This window comes from Lytechinus variegatus, chromosome 1 (genome assembly GCF_018143015.1).
Source record: "Lytechinus variegatus isolate NC3 chromosome 1, Lvar_3.0, whole genome shotgun sequence".
NCBI classification, from domain to species: Eukaryota; Metazoa; Echinodermata; class Echinoidea; order Temnopleuroida; family Toxopneustidae; genus Lytechinus; species Lytechinus variegatus.
The window spans coordinates 16,884,897-16,903,232 of record NC_054740.1 but is presented as its reverse complement, the minus strand read 5'-3'; the positions used below and the strand labels follow the sequence as shown (position 1 = coordinate 16,903,232).

Here is an 18,336-nt window from a genome sequence, read left to right as displayed (position 1 = left end):
CCCCTGTCTGGTTATGAACAGAAAATGTTTTTTTGAAACATTTATACAGGATCTATGCTAATGATAAACTCTTGTTAAACTTCCCTTTTTAAAAACCGGAATTTCAAACTGGCATGATTCCAGAATAAAATTAAAGTGCATGCTAACATAGCAAATCGACTATAAATACAAGCCTAAATAACAATGAATAACTGCAATAAGTCAAAAATAATTGTTACATTTTTAATAGTTTTTTAAAGTAAATTACTTTTTTTTGGGGGGGGGGAGTTTTATTGATCCAAAATTAGTTACATTTAAAGCAGAATATAGATACGAATGAAATACAAGAACATAAAATGGAAAAAAAGGTCATTATAATTAACTTTTCTCTGAAATTAAAATAGAAGATGACACTGCAATGAATGATAAAACTACAAATGGTGACCCCATAATTTTAATTGCTCTTATAATTATGATTAGTACTTTTATAACTCAAAACTTATAGCATATCCAAGGTTTTAATGATAAAAAATAATGTAGCACTATTGTATACTTTATTAATGAGGGCTAATTAATACACATATATTGAAATCTGAAGAAATATTGTGGTAGCTGGATCTTGAAATATGTATCGTTTGTAAATCTAAATGTATCATCTATTGCAAGGCATTTGAGTAACTTATCATTTTACATGTAACAATACAGTCAAGAAGATGTTCAATTTGTATTTCACACTCTGCTTGTGACAAACTAAAAATCATACTGTAAAAGATGTTAGGCTAATAAAGTTATAGGCAAACAAATTTTGCTTATTACACAAGACAAAAAAAATCATATTCTCCAGGTTCGACCAAATGACTATTTTGTACAAGTACATTTTTTATATATTCTTGAATGACATTTAACATTATTTTCATGCCTTTTGGGAAAAAATGATGCCTAAAACATCCAAGCTCAAAAGTCAGTCACATAAATTTAGACTGTGGGTGTATTGACATTTGAGTTGAAGACATTGCCCACTCAGCCGACAGGCGGTAGGATCGATACATAAATCACATCATCCCAATACATAAGCTCTCTCCTTTACGACAGCTGAGTTTCGATGCATCACACGATTTCCTCTGTTTTTACTTCTAAAATTTTTTTTTTCATTTTTCACGATACCGCCTATCTATCTCCCTACTCCTTGTGTTAACCCTCTCTCTCTCTCTTTCATATTCCGTTTTTTTTCTCTTTCCCTACCTATCATTCTCTTTTTCTTTCCCCTCTCAGTCCCCCTTTCACTCCTCTTGCCCCGCCCCCTTCATCCTTTTTTCATCACTTACTTCTTCCTCCTCCACCACCTCTCTTTCCCTTCAAGTACTCAGTATCAATCTTTCAAATCATTCTCCATTACCTCCTCTTTCCTAGCTTCATATTTTGTTTCCATGTTCTTTCCATCTCTCAAACCTATTTATTTTCCATAAACCTTCTTTACTGGTTCATTCCCTCTCCCTCCAGTATTCTTCTTCCCCTCCCCCTCTCTCTCTCTCTACCCCTTCCTCATCCAATCATTTCCTCCCTATTATTATCTGTATCTGTGATATCTCCCTCATCAGAGTTGGTTACCTACATCAAACTGAACTTAATAAATTTCTTATCACATGAAATGGTACTGACTGGAATATGGATAGAAACTTGAACGTGGAGGAATTTTACAGTATCAGTAACAGATGGCATCATTGACGGAATCATAGACCCTATTCTCATTACACTTTCTAAAACTAGTTTACTGGAAACCGGCTCAGGAAACCAGTTTGGAAGATCGCTTTGCTAGCATTCCAATTCGATCACCCGAAAGTGGTTTCAAATCACTTCACGTAAAGTGATCTTGTTGCTATGGGAATGCTATCAGTGGGGCGACACGTTTCGAAATTACAGTGTATAGATCGCTTCCCAAAGAACGGTTGAGTCCTCATTTATGATAAAAACCACTTTAATGAGGCAAAGCGATCTTGAAAAGTACGTCGCAAGGTGGTCTTATGAATTGGTTTGGAAGAACGCTTTGACCGTTCTCATTACACGTTAAACTTGTTTCCAGTAAACTAGTTTTAGGAAGGTAGTGAAAACAGTGTCCTAGTACACTACTGTATCACAGTCTTAAAAAAAAATATTATCAGGTTTTAAAGTATAAGAGGGACAAGATGTTAAAGAATAAGTGCTCCTCTCAATCTGACAAGATTTTCCTTGGTAAAAAAATGGGAATATAACAAGATTTAAAATGTAAAATAAATTACATTCTTAGAGCTCACAGTTGCTTAAAAAACAGTGAGTTATTAAAGGAGAATGTTAAAAGGGCTAACACACAAAACATCTACAATCTCATCAATAAATGGCAGATCAACATGGCAGAATATCTGCCAGTATTAATACAGAGATTAGTGCATCCATGAGTAATAGAACACAAGTTCAAAGATAGTAGTATCACATCAAGGCTCCATCCAGCAAAGGCTTGATTGTGACAAGGATAAAGGTGCAGACAGATAGACAGACAAGCCGAGAGTCATTACCCAGTTCAGAATTAGGTCTCATTAACTTGGTGGACATCATCGGGTTGTTTTCTTTCATCAAGAGCAGCTCAAGGAAGATCAGCAGAGACATTATTAGACTCTAGGTACTCCCCTAACAAGGGGCCAGAACATTTCTGAACATTCAATACACGTTCTGGACTTAGCAGGATGCCATACACCAGGCATGTCAGGGGGTCATTGTCGCTGTCTCCTGGTTTCTTGGATAAGGGTGGCTTAGGGGACTAGAGTCCTCTGGGTAGGCACATTACCCATAACATACACAAATAACCTATTTTTATACATCTGAAAATCTAGAAATAAGATTTCAATTCAGTGGTGAATATAACATGATGAAATTCCATGAACCATTTTCTTTTCCTTTTCTAAGAAAATAATTCCACAATGAATCAATCAAGTTTCACCTCATTTGGCCTTCTCAGGCTTAAACCACCCCTATCCCATTCCTCCCCTCATCCTGTTGAAAGCCCTAGAATATTCGTCCTAATATAATTGTCATAAAAGACCAAATCCTTGACAAGGGTCTGAAAACAAAGGTGAAGGACCAGTGGTATTTGCAAGTATTCAAAACTTAAGAACTTCAATTAGTAGAAGCGTTTCACATGATATCTTGACTATTCAAACTTCAGATGAACATAGACTGACTTTACTAATTTTCAATGTGCAGCACTAACAATACCATCTAATTGCATGGAATGAGTTGATTATACTGAGAGTACAGTGCACTACCCCCCCCCCCCATCAATTATCAAGCTATTTTGGGATTATTCCAGACAAATGTTAAAATTACTAACCAGTACTTTTTTCTTTACAGATTTCCTGTAAAAGTCACCAATTTATTCATACAGGTAACAAGCCTATCAAAAAATTAATTTAAACTAGTTGACATAAAAGTTGATTAAACTGAATGTCAAATAGAAAATTAGCAAGTTTGTTGCTTAACAGTTGGTATAACAATGGGTTATCACAATTTTATCAACTATTACACTTTCTACTGACATGATTCATAATTCTATATGGCCACCTGGCCATCTCATGTTTAACTAGTTTTATCTAATAATTCAATTCCATCTTGTCTTCTCTTTACCAATTCAATCACTGGCATACAGATGAGAGGGGGGGGGGCTTCTTCTGGAAACAGTACAGTCCACCGTGTGGTGTATTGTCGTACTGGTGGCTTGGGGGCCACAGACCCCCAACATTTTTTACGACCAAGAATAGAGAAAATTAAGGAAAGAGAAAATTGTGAAATTATGTCAAAATCTATCACAAATCTGGAGTTTTGTCAAATTTAATGTCAACATTTTTGCTCGCTTCCAACTTTAGACAGTTTTTGCCCGATACGCCACATTTTATAACCCCCTCAAACTTCTCGATCATTATCCAATTGCATTGGCCTCAATATATCTACAATTCTACAGGGGTGAGGGACTTCACTACTAAATGATAGAATAAAAATAATGAAAACTAACTTATCATTCCTTAATTCTACATACATCTTTCTCTTCTCAATTGCCCCTCACTTTTTCTTTATGCCTAGTCCAACAACAAAATCAAAACCAAGACACAGGTGCAGTAATACTTGAGAAATTGCTATCAGTCACGAATTATCAATACTGTCCAAAAGCACACAACAATCATACGTTCTCCCCAAAATCTCAATCTAAAGAAGCACGACAAGCTTCAACAGCACCATACATCCCTAGCGATATTACTCACATGCCGATACTGCCCCGGTGGTTTACAGGTGCTATCCGCTCAATATCATTTTAGAAAATGGAAGAGGTTTGATCTTCAAAATGTTACTCACGTGTGATATTGATTGAAAATCGCAAATGATTTATCATGGAGCATCAAACTTCAATTAAAAATTTAATTCTTCCTCTGTAATATTGCAACCAGACTGAAATCAAGGGTGTTTGGTGAAGTTGGACCGTGTTGAGCTCAGACGTTGACCCGGCCGACTGCTCAGAGATACTGTAATAAACGAATTGTGCGATTGACAAAGTTCAGCACGCATCACGCAGCAGCATAGCAGACGACACGCGTTGTCGAGCCTATTAAAGTCGAGTGTCAAGGGCAAAAGAAACTTTGATTTATTTTCTTGAGAAACAATCAATCAAGACGAAAATGATGAAAGCATCCAAAGAGAATATTAAAAGCATCCAAAGAGAATATTAAAAAGCATGTTATCTGTCTTAAGAGACGAGAATCGAACAGCCCCGAATACATCATAATTGTAAAAAAGATTAGATTTCAGGGGCCGCGGAACCTCAAAGTGGGGGGGGGACTGACCATGCAAAAAAAAATCATATGGTCATTTTTACGTTTTTGTACACGGTTGTGGAAAAAATAGGGGGGCTGAACCCCCCCCCCCCCCGCTCCCACCCCCCCCCCCCTGATTTATAGCAACGAGGGGGATGGGCGCGCTAAAATGATAAACACCCAGCCGGTGGTCACTTTCAGGGTTATGACCTCAATATATATCTTACCAATTTGACTGCTAATGTCGAGATTTCAGAAAATTGTTTACAAATATAATCTGCATTATTTGTTGTTATTGACCCCTTTATTGATCAACGTTGTACAAGGTCATGTTTTGATATTATCCTTCATCCTAAATTTCAGTGCTGACTGGGATGACGTTGTTCGATTGGTGAAAATTCCAAGACCAAGAAAAAAAGTAAAATGAGACAAAGAATTATCTCAGTCACATTTCCTCCTACGGCGGTCGTGCGCCCGAAAAAAGCCGTTCTAACATTTTTTTGTACCAGTGACATACATGCAGGGTTTAAACAAAAATGAATACAACGGCTGTTTTCGACTCGCTATATACGGCTGCCGCCGTATAGGGGAAATGTGACTGAGGTATAAGGAAAGGGTGAAGAAATATGATATCATTTGTGAATACATTAGATTATTATTTTTAAAGGTCACAATTTTTGCTGGCTCACTTCGTTCGCTCGCGATTGTGTCATAAACGAATGTGCCCCTCCAATATTTCTGTTGTTTGTTAGGATAAACAAGCCTACATGTAGGCTATACATTCTCCATGTAGGCTAACAGTAATTCCCAATTTGGCCACCTGCGACCACAATAATAGTATGTAAACCAGTTTCAACGCACGTATTCAATCACTGTCTTGGTCCGTATTGACCTTTAAAATTTCATCTTTGTCATATGAGAGTGTAGAAAGATAATGAATATATAGCAAAAAAAACATCAACAACAAACATGAAATTGATGATGATAATGGTGGTGAGGACGATGATGGTGATGATGATGATGATGATGATGGTGGTGGTGGTGGTGGTGGTGGTGGTGGTGAGGAAGATGATGGTGATGGCGGTTATGGTGGTGATGATGAAAAACCGGTATAAACAAAATGCTGTGCAGGAAGATGACGCAGTAATGAGAATGGGATACAGTGTAACCAGGGAGTGCCCCATTCTGAGTGTACGGATTCTAAACTAAATAAGATAAGGAAATATCGAAGATAAATAGAAACTCATAAAAGTGAAGTCCCGATTGACTTGATCCATTGCTTTATTCATCTCACAGCAAAGATCTAACAAGGCAGTTATAAATTTAGCTTCATAAAAAGTTTGGTATTTTCTTAAAGAACTTAAACCGTTGTATTTACCTTAAGACTTAACTGGAGGTGATATCAAGCTACTTATCTAATACCAATTCCAAAAACAAACGTATTGCATGATACTTGGATACTGTTTGTAATCCACTACTAAAGTAGAACAGATTGTATGAAAGGTATTCTTATTTGTGGTTTTATATACATTTTTAAGGATGTTTTATTGTATTATCTCAAATCAAAATACACATTTACATTCCATAAGCAAGTTGTACAAATTATTAAAACATTATTATGAAATAAATAATAAATCCATAACCCATATATTATAAAAATTATACATCAAACTGCAAAGATACCGGAAATTAATACTGATGCGTTTCAGCAATTACAAAATGAAATATTAACAAGATGTATTAAATGAAAAGAAAAAAAAGAGATGATATACATCAATTATATCATCGATATATACATCAGTAATCTCACTGTCATATTAAAAAAATAATAATTAAAAATGTATGCGTGGTCCGATGCAGTCATCATAACAGAGGACTGATTCTTAAAAAAGAAAACAGGTATCAACACTATAATATTGTGAGCAACTCTCACTAAACCGAGAAACCAAACGATCGGTTAGCCATCTTGCATTTTGGGTGGTTATTGAAAGACAAGCAGTGGTCTACTTTTTGATATAGCTGACTATATGCACTGTAAAAACTGTGGTGTTAAAACTGACACCAATTGGTGTTAAGAGAGGACCACACCCTGATGTGTTAAAATTACACCCGAAAGATTGAACATAACACAAAGAGTGTAAATGTAAAGGTGTTGTAATAACACCTATAGGTGTAAAACTAACACCACCAATTTAACACCAGTGTAAAATAACTGCTGTGGTCCTACACCGTTTAACACCACAGTTTTTGCTGTGTGGTATCCTGTGACAGAATCGGAACATAATATGGGGCACGTGCGCAAGGCATCAGGGGCACCAACAAGAAAAAAGGAGAAGGGGGTAAAAAGGAGAAGCTCTAAAAACACTGCTTCAAACTTTCGACTCACGACCAACCGGTAAATAAACTAAAAGCTTCAAAAGTTGAAAGGGGCGCCATTTCATTGCTTTCCCCAGCAGTGTGTCAGATATTGAAAATGACTTGCCCCGTTTGTTATTATTCATAGATAATCAGTTACACACGGCACAGAACTAAATGGTGCATTGTCAAAACCTTTGGCTATAACGGGTCATAAAAATGAATCATATCATCTTACTGATATGGGTTGGGGTGGGGAGGGGGGTATCGGAAGCTGTTCATGGTGTGAAGTTGCGCGCCAATAACCTGTCAGTTCACTGACCGTGCTGCGCAGGTGAATGTCACAAATATCTGCTTTGAGTTACTGAAAAAAAATTGCTTCTATAATTCCTCCAAATCCTATAAAGAATAAGTCATACATTGAGAAGAGGCATTATATATTGTTATAAAATGTGCATCATACTTATGATTCTTATCAGAATTATAACACAAATTTCCATAAGCAATTTCAATGCGTGATGCAATGAAAATCAATCTTGTCAACTTATTACAAATATCTTCACCTTTATTTTAAATTGTCACAGAACTCATACTCTATATCTATGAGTAATTTTACGAGTGGCTGGAATGTTACACTTATCTGCTAAAGTTCTTTATCCATTAGTGTGTTAACATTGCAGGTGTGTAGTTACATACAGTGTCATATATGTCTGTATTTCGTGAGGCACTGATGATTATGGTCATTTATGGCCCTCTAAACTCAATTTGTTTAATTTCCGTGTAATTGATGAATAGCTACACTCGATCATTGATTGTTGCGAGTGTTGCACTATTCATTCATTCTAAAGCCTAATGATGAATTAAGGAAAATATCAGTTGTCTTTCTAATAGGCCTTATCAGTAAATCTAGGTCAAGCATATTTGTATAATAAAGCACTAGTATGTTTATTTTGCTGAAAATCCGTAAAAATATATTCACACCTTGCCCAATGTTGTTCTAAATAAATTGCATTGAAATACATAAGCCTTTCTTCATCTTTGAGGGGTTTTTTGTTGTTAATGGTACAATGCGTCATTCTTGCAGCATAGAATGAGAGAATATATTTGATTTTGTTGACATCTTTAATGACGATTTGGCAAAACGATCAGTGGGTGTAATAAGGTCAAACTTTTTTTACATTTGAGATTATTTCTTTGATACGTTGCACTATTTTGGACAATTGGCAAGTGAGAGAAGCGAACGAGGGAGAAAAAAGATGACATTTTAAATGATAATAATTTGTAATATATTTGGCGTGTTAAATATCAAAGCGGCTAATTATAACATCAATGAAAATGATAATACTAAACAGCAAAAATGACACTTGCGCGGGGAGGGGGTGGTGGGGATGGGAGGAGGAGGGAGGGGGCTCGGGAAAAGCACTCCATCTTAATCACAAGAACGCCGGTGTAATAATGTTTGGATAAATTTTATATACAAAAGTGATGTTCAATTGCTTTAATATCTCTTTTAGACAATCAATTTTATATCAAAATTATGAATTAGGATAGATAGAAATATGAATTTTGATAGATTTCCATTTTATTCTCCGTTCATTTAAATATCTTAAACATGAATCTTTATTGATGGGACTGAATTTTATATTGAGAAATCTCCAATGCAAAAAGTTTCAATGTCGGAATTAACACCAATACAGATGGCGAAGGTAGCAGACACACAGTCACACAGTTCTCAGTCACCCTCTAACGACATTATTACCCTACTAACATGATTATAATGCTTTCATGATCCAGAAACTAGTGTGTCTCTATATATGAAACACATTTTATTTACCTTGGAAAGGTCACCATCAATGAGAAAGGATATATGAAATGGGGAAATAGGGTACTTGCTCAGAGCATTTTCATTTTCTTTCTTTCCTCCCCTCCAATTATATTCGCTGTACAATTTGGGTTGCCTGTTTGATGATGTTCGGCGCGATCCAGATACATTTTTTGGGGAAGGCCGAGTGAATGTCCATGCTAATGGGGGTGCAAATTATAGCAATGAAACATTATTTGCTTTATCTTGACTGAAATTTCAGGAGATATAATTCAGCTTTAGAAAGTCCAGAATCATTGAATCTTCTCATATGTGTTTCAGCTGTTTGCAAGAGGTTCGATAAAAACACATACGAAAGATAAATGTAATATAAAACTAGAAAATATATTTCAACAATATTTCCAAATGCTATTCCCCATCTCCCCGCTTCCCTCTCGCTTGCTCGCTCTCTCACTGTCTCTCTACCTCTCTTACAACCCCCCCCCCCCCACACACACACCCTACATTCAAAGAATCTCATCTTTAGGAAGCCGACGGCGTGTAAGTGACAAGACACGGTAAAATCATCCAGGCATTTACTCAAGCACTCGTCTTTCAGTCGAATAGACAATATTCCCCACTCAATTACATTTTCATCTGCAGAAAAGCGAAATCGAATAACTAAATGAAACATGAATGATAAGGTCCATTTTGAATGACATTCAAAATGAAGAGATTTAAAAGGTGGTTATTATCCTGAATAAATCATGTCTTTTTCAGGAAGAAACTGTCACATGTATGGAAGAAAATGGTGTTTGTGGATAGATGGGTATTTACGGATGGAAGTTTTGAACAGGAGAGCGTCTCAGTTCTGTCCACATTAATTCCTCTGAGTGTTTGTGGTTAGCTGTAATTTAGCTGACAACGAAGAGAAAGTCGATTTTCGTTTTTTCCTCAAAAGTGTCAGGAGAGCGAGAAAGGGCAATAGATGCAAAGTGGAAGCAAACGAAGATATATAGTGTTATTCTTGTATGGTATGCAAGGAAGGCTTAATTGGTATAACGCGGCCATGTTCACGAGTTCATTATGACTGGTAGGAGGAGACAAAAAATGAAATTGTGTTGAAGTTGATATTTTCATAGTCCATTAAGTATTGAATTTTCTTCTACAAGTATGACGATTTAGAACTAATAGACTCATCATTCTCATGATTGTCATCACCATCAATATTATGATTGTCTATAATTCTGCGTTACTACTACTACCAGTGGCCGCGGAACGGTTTTAAAAGTGGGGGCTGACCATGCTAAAAATCACAATCATATTTATGGCCATTTTTGCGTTTTTGTACACGGTTTTGGAAAAAAGTGGGGGAGGGGGGCTGAAGCCCCCTGCCCCTCGGTTCCGCGACCCCTGATTACTACTACTACTACTACTACTACTACTACTACTACTACTACTACTACTACTACTACTTCTACTATTACTACTTCTACTTCTTCTACTATTACTATTATCATAAGTACTATCATCATTATCATAATTACCATCATCACCATCATCGCCATATTTAGCTTTATGATTATAAAATATTCAATTTTTCGTGTATTTATGAAAATATAAATCGAAATCTTTATGATGAGGCATGAGCATACAAACATAATGGAAGCAATGAGCTTCCTCCTTCTTTATGTGTTCGATGCCTTACTGTAATGTGTACAGCTTGCGATAACGTTCTTTAATCGGGGCGCATCGGTTAAGACTCTACAGACCATAACAAAAGTACCTCAGAATAAAGCTTATCTAATTGCATTTTGATGATGGCACATACCTAGTGTAATGTAACATCAAGCTCAGAGGGTTGTTATTTCACTTGAATTACAGACACTCCTACACATTTCAGAATCTATTATGGCTTAGAAATCTTTAATCTAATGACATACCCCCCAAATACAAATGAATTTTAAAAAAAAATGTTTTTGTATAACTACGTATATTGCTAAAATCATAACTTTACTTTATTGACTAATAATAATTGCCTTACAACTATGTACAACAGATTGCATTATGCGTCGATGATGATTTGGGCTAGAATTATGACAAATAAAATCTTGATAGATTGTAAAAATCATTGTAATTTAAGAGGGGAAATGTCATTCGAAAATTGGAGGATAACTACAGATGAATTCCGTGATCGGAAGACGTTATGATTTCTAACTCGGGTCAATATGGCGCCTTCCAAATACAGATTCGTTAAATATTAATCAGAAATAAACCTTCATGAGATCATCTTGTCACAATCTTTGAAGAATCATAACGCTCTTCCATTAACAAGATATCCCGCCATGCACTCTGTTCATATCTTGTAAAGATCGCTCAGATTAAACGCAGTGCGAATATGGCGCCAAAACCGATGTATGTAGTCACTCGCATGGAACAATGACGATGGAGGAATGTCGTCTGTTTCATTATTCACGTTTTTGTGGTATTTTGTAAGGAAATAGACTGTACTAAGGAACGGGATGAAAGAGCGAGAAAGAGGACAAGGAGAAGGGTGGTGTGTCTTGATAATTGTGACGTATGAACGTTGTGACGTATGATAATGATGATAGTACTTATGATAATGATAATGATGATAGTACTTTTGAACGAACATTGTGACGTATGAACGAATCATCCTAACCTCCCCATATAAAATTTTATCATTTTTATACAAAACAAAACAGACATACATGTATTTGATTGGTATATGCGAGATCATTTCACGGGAAAAGACTCTATCATTTTTATTTCTATTTCTTTTTCGAGTTTCAAGACTATAGAGTATCCCAAAGGGAGCCCCCTGTCTACACCGGAGAGACAGGACGATGTCTGGACGGTGTCGTTAGAAAGGACGGGATCATGCGGTAACCTGTAAGATACGATGGTCTTTATGATAATAATAATAATAATAAGAAAGAAAAAAAAAGAAGGAGAGGAACGATTTTTTAAAGACACGTCGAAAAAAGAAAAGAATTAATAGATGGCCTAACGAGTTGGCGATAATAGTCAAATATGACTGGTCGCCATTAATTTTCAACAAAAAACAACGTTAGTTAGTGGGTGATTTCAAGTTCAGTGTTGACCTTTTGGTGTTGGTGTTGGGTCAATTTTTACACGATTACAATACCAAACATAAAATGAGGATGATCCCGAAAAGTCACTCACTAGTTGCAGAGACGTCAATAATGTGATCTGGATCAGTTTTACAAACTCTTGATAAGTTTTGGAGCTAGGGGAAGCAATCGAAATTTCAACACCAAGGCCAACACCGAACTTGAAATCACCCAATGTAAGTTCCAGAAAAGAGAGATAGGGAAGATGTGTTTTGGATATGGTATACTTTGCTTAAAATATCATTTCATTTACATGGGGGGATAAAGTGAGAGAGGGGGGCAGGACTGGGGTTATTCACTACGTGACCTGATATAAGGGGACAGTAGAAAAATGAGGTGGCGAATATTTCAGCATATTAAAATGCTGAATTTTTCGCCACCTTAATTTTGCCCATTTCCTCTAAACTTTAGAGAAAAAATGGAGTTGGGGAGCAAATGGCGGGACTACAAGGAATTCACACACGAGCATGGGTTTATGATACGAGCAACCAATATATTAAGAACGTTAATGGTAATTCACAAAATGACTGAGAAGGGACCTTTTCCCACAACAAACATGACTGCACAGCCGAACTCATTTTCTCTTCTCTCTTAACGGGACAAGTTTCAGTCGTTAAGGTTGATCTCCCGATCTTTAAGGGAAAGTTCATGCACCTGTGTCCACTAAATTAACTCAGTGAGAGGAGTAAAGGCGAGAATATATCGGTCAAATTGAATCATGGACCACCTTGCCTCTCATCAGCTGGAACTTGGTTGGAGAGGTTATAAGAGGGAGTTTGGGTTACTCGTCTGACCGGCTAAGTGCCTATTTGAACAGCCCATTTCATCTCGTCCAATTCACACGGTTAAAAACGTGAGTGATATAGCCCTACATTAATAGTGACGGGGTATGGAGGTCGTTTCATACCTAAAAGTACATATTTTCCTTTGGATGGTAAATTCAGTTTAAATTGGCGCAAAATGAATGTGCTTTTATTTGAAATGGCGTTTTTAAACACAATTTAGACAAGCGAGTGTATAACAAACTATTTAGATCTTTCAGAATAGTCAATATAAAATCTAAGATGATTTTAATGTCATTGTAAAACAATCTTTGAAAAAGTGTTGAGCAGTCAGTAAGTTATCTGACATCTCATTGTAAGGAAATTCCCGCCACCATATCGGGTTTGCTGATAAACTTATTTGAAAATACTTTTAATACGATTCGCTGTTATACAGACGGTTTCTGTTTCTCTATAAATGAACCAAAATTCATATAAATTCGTTTTGTTTTTTAACTCTTGTCAGTTACTATTACAAGACCCCTACTATTGTTGATGGATCACCTACAATGATTCCATAAACATGGACATTTTTTTTCAAAAATGAGATTGTTCCATGGACAGTTCTCGAAATATTTCATACATTCTTATGCATGGTATACATACTAGACCTCAAGATGGACAAGAGGTAAGGTTATCACAACACGAAGAGTACAATAACAATGTGAAAGGCTTTTAACATAACCGGTACATTACCAATGTGAAAGACCCCAGAAGAACAGCGCAACACCAATGTGAAAGGCTCCTTACACGACCAGTGCAGTACCGATGTGAAAGACCCTGTAATTCATGAAGTAACCGAGTGGATACCAAGGGCTTGAGGTCTCACAATCAATGGATGAACCCTATAATACATCAACACTACACGACCCGTGGATTAGACACCTATCGCCCTTCCTCATCCTCATTCTCTCCATCTAATTGATCCTCTCATCTCCATCTTACAGGGAGCGCATCCCAAATCAGAATGGATGAAGAGGCTCCGTTATGACCATATCGATTAAGTTACCCTTTGAACGTATAAAAAAATGCCTGTAAGAACTTTGCTGAATCAATAAAAGAGTGCATGCTTGTTTATTCATTATAATCTTATTTAGAGATTCTGAACTTTTATTGATGACTTAGACTTAACAAATAGTCTATATTCTTATTCCAAATCTAATTAATTTGTAATGAAAAGTCTATTTAAGAAATCGAAAATGACGATGGTTGGTCTGAGAAGCCTTTCATAATTATTGATTTCCTATATTTTTTTATGCTCTCCAGAAATTCCGGAAAGAAAGATCTGGCTTTTCAGAAAGGAAGGTGAAATGCAGAGGAGGTGATGGGTTTTGTTATCAAAAGAGAAGGTTTTCACTCTAAAATCATTGAAGGTGATTTGGGTAAAAAAGAATTGACAATCAAAAGAGGGGGGAGGGTTTCCTCTCTCAAAATAATGAAGGATATTTTGACACCCCCGCTTCCCAGGGCCATGGTCAAAAGCTAGCAATAAAAAAATGCTTTATCGAATAGGAGCATATTTTATGACAAAACTATTAGATGACAATTGAGCAGTTATATTTCACTTTAGGAATAAATAATTCCTGCAATTAGTTCTTAATCTTATTTTAAAAAAGACAAAAAAAACTCATGTCTACTTAATTGTCAATTTTATACAATGTGGTAACTATAGTAACATATCCATCGGCAGTAAATTTATATATGTTTTCGGTACGCCATTATGTTTTATGATAAGAAGCCCCCATAAGAACTCATGCTGCTTGATGTTCAGAAATAGATGAAAATTTGAATGATGTTAGTTGGTGGTTCCTATTCGATCTTCCAAATAGCTCGTCATATAGAACTAAGACAGATCAAACATGGGAAAGGGGTTGAGAGGCAGTCGTTGAGTGCTTACTTCTTCTGAGCTATAGAATGTACTCCACATACTGGATACACCTATTCAATGCGTGAATTGCTTTACGATGGTGAAATATATTTTCAGTCATAACTAATAAGCTTTTACTATCCTTGCGTTTGGTTGGTTGAGATATTTTCATAAGTAGACTTTACCGACAAGACACTCTTCACCAAAAGTCTCATTCGGGGAGGGGGAAAGAAGTGTTATGAAGAGAGTATTAGGTATTTATGAAAAAATATATTCCTCCACTTAGAAAAAAAATGACGACATCGTTGGATTTAGGTCTGTATGTCCCTTTGCGATTGATCTCTAAATTCGTTTTTATATTTTATTTGTGGAGGGGTGATCTACCTAAGCAGCAGATTTATATGTTGTCCTCGTGTAGCCTTCATTTATAGAAGTTTTTTTTTTCAATATATTCTCGGTAGAACTTCATAAAGACAACAGAATATTAAACAAGGTCAGATTTTAAGTGAACGCGACAGAAAGAGTGTTCAATAAAGAAGAGAGAGAGAGAGAGGGGGGGGGAGGGGACGGAGTGGAGGTAATAATAATAGGCCTAATGATAATAATGACTCTTATTTACCCAGGGTAGCCACTCTCAGCTGTTAGCTGTTCTTCCAGCGGGCCCTTCAATCTCCATTCTCATTCGTCGAGCGCCTGACAAGAAGGCAGAAAGTCCCTTTTTTTTAGAGTCATATATTGACAGGGATCGAACCCACGACCTCTCCTTCATGAGACAAGCGCTCTACCACTGAGCCACTGTCCGGTGGATACAACGAACAATCCAAACCCATAAGATCATAATGAAATATTACACTAAACTAATAATATAAAGCTGTCTCCTAATAAAAGAATAAAGACATACACCAGTATAGAGCGTCGGATGCACCTTAGGAAGATACTATAGTTGGATGCTAATTATGATTAGGAATTAATGAAGCATATCGGCGGGAACGCGGAAAGAAAATTACTTTTTAACGAAGCATAATACGAGAAGTGACAAATCTTGCCAACTTGTGTCATAGCAAACGCGGTTTAGGTTTAAAGCACTTTCCCACTTTGCACATAATACACTATATATCAGGACCTTCAAGTATATGACGGCTCTTTCTTTTACTGTGATATTATAACTTCTGTCCTGACATATTTCAATTTCAAACCAGCAATTGTATATAATACCAATAATATCTCGAATTCAAACGTATTTTAACGAACTTTCGAAAACTATTCTTAACAGCATTTACTAGTATAGAGGATGATTATTATGATAGTATGGTAAATATTATGTTCACTGCATGGCGTTGGAAGTTATGTGAAGATTATCATTATAGTGATTATGAGAACACTAATCAGTTCCTCACTCTTGCTATACCGGGATGATTTTCATCTTCTCTATACTATCTTATAACCACGAATTAAACGTCATTCTCTCGGGTAGAGATTAATCATGATTTGCACTGACAATGTTTTATAGGATGACTGTGGAGTCAGGATTTGCCAGGCATGGTTTAAGAAAATTTCTTTAAAGGATGAAGAAATAAAAATAATGATATAAAATTACAACTAACAGCTTGGTCAAAAAAGTCATGACAGTTGTGAATTGATGTATTTTTGAAAAAGTCAGTTTATCATCATTCTCCCCATCCCCTCTCTTTCTATGTACTTTCTAAATATCACTAATCACACTCCTCTCAGAGTGAGATGAGGGACCATTCTTGATGAATGAGATTTTAATCTTTCAAGAGTGAGTTGTCAACCTTTCTTTGAGTGAAAGTGGGTGTATTTTTAAACTTTCACTCCTCAAAGATTAAATCTTATTAAATCAGGACTGGCCCCTCTTCTTTATCTCAGAGGAGGGACCAGATTAGTTCCAATTAGAAAGTATATCCCTCTTATTCTCTTTAATGTTTCTACACCTCCCTCCTTGAAAATTCAAGCTTGAGCTTGAAATTGGTTAAAAATTTTCATATTTTGAATATCCAATTTACCCCCCCCCCCCACACACACACACATCCCTTTCTAAGCTATCCTAAGCCAGGAGCGATGGTCCCTGAAATGGAAAAGCGCTTAATCGCCATAACAACTCGGTCACAAAGAGAAAGAAAATAGTCACTTGGGGATGGCATGATCATTTTGATGTGATGGTGAAAGTATATAAGCAGCTACGAAGATTGTTTCCTCATCATCATTTTAATACATGATAATGTGTGTTTTTACGACCAGATATGCAAAATGATCCTAGACATTACGATTATTGGGCAATACTTTCTGTTGATGGTGTTTCTATATGTGTTTTTTCTTTTTCATTTGTGTAAGGTATAATAAAATTCGTAATTCGTGATTATGTAATTTTTTCATACCTGTAATTTTTCATCCTGTCATTTTTAAATGAAATATAATATATGATAATAATAATAAGTTTACTGGCCTGCTTCTTGCCGAACTGCAGTACACATTCTCTTTCCTTTGTATCCTCATGATTTCTAACTTTTTAAAGAAATGTAAAACAACATTATAATTTCATTATGTACTTCTTATATCTACTCCTCCTCTTCCTCCTCTTCTTCTTCTCCCTCCTAATTCTCATCCTCTATCTTATTCATCTTATTCATTATCATCATCATCACCATCTTCTTCCCCTGGCTTCTTCTTTCCCTCTTCCTCTTTTTCCTCTTTATTCTAGCTTTTCTTCTTCATTAAAAAAAATATCAGAAATTTTCATCACTACCATAGTGTAAAAATAAAACATTTTTGAACTTATAGTGTATACAAATATTTGCAGGTGTTAAATATACATACGTGTATAAACGCATTACACAATCTTGGGAAGATGTGAATGTATAGCACTGGGAGAGATAATACCTGCGTATGATACAACGGGTTTAATTATCTCGGGTATAATCCCTGGTGCTGTCTATTAAAAATGTGACCAAGATCGTCACGCACTATAAATTTGACCCACATTCTCTAGAAAAATAACATTTTATATTTAAAAAAAAATCATCCTTTTCTCATTCCAAGTGCAATTGCCGCTCATAATTAATTTTTTGTCATTTCATTTCATTTTATTTATTTAAGCATTGGGCCAGTAATACTTGAAAGTCATATCCAGGTAGCCTGATCATCAATTAAAAATAGGTAAATGTAAAAGATCGTATGTAGGCCTTATCGTAATATTATTTGGATATTCAAATTTGATATTCTTGAACTATTTGTTGCCGTCAAAAGAAAAGTGATTTTAAGTGCAAGTTATATATAAATATATATATATATATATATATATATATATATATATATATATATATATATATATATATATATATATATATATATATATATATATACATATATATATATATAGTTAACATACGGACACAATAAGATTTACTTCATCTTCAATCAGCAGAGATGCAAGAGAGTAAAACACTCCGATTATGCATAATTAGATAGAGGAAAATAAGATCACAATGTCAATACCAAGGCAAAGCTT

The 18,336-nt window shown here is 35.7% G+C and overlaps 1 protein-coding gene across 1 annotated transcript in view; it reads right to left on the bottom strand.

The window, feature by feature from the left end:
* The window catches only part of LOC121407455 (inverted formin-2-like), a 54,008-nt gene extending 49,482 nt beyond the window's left edge, over window positions 1-4,526 (bottom strand). Inside the window, exon 1 of the mRNA XM_041598543.1 lies at window positions 4,357-4,526. The gene's annotated coding sequence lies outside the window, so the exon portion shown is untranslated. The remainder of the gene's footprint in view (window positions 1-4,356) is intronic.
* Between the last annotated feature and the right edge of the window lie 13,810 nt (window positions 4,527-18,336).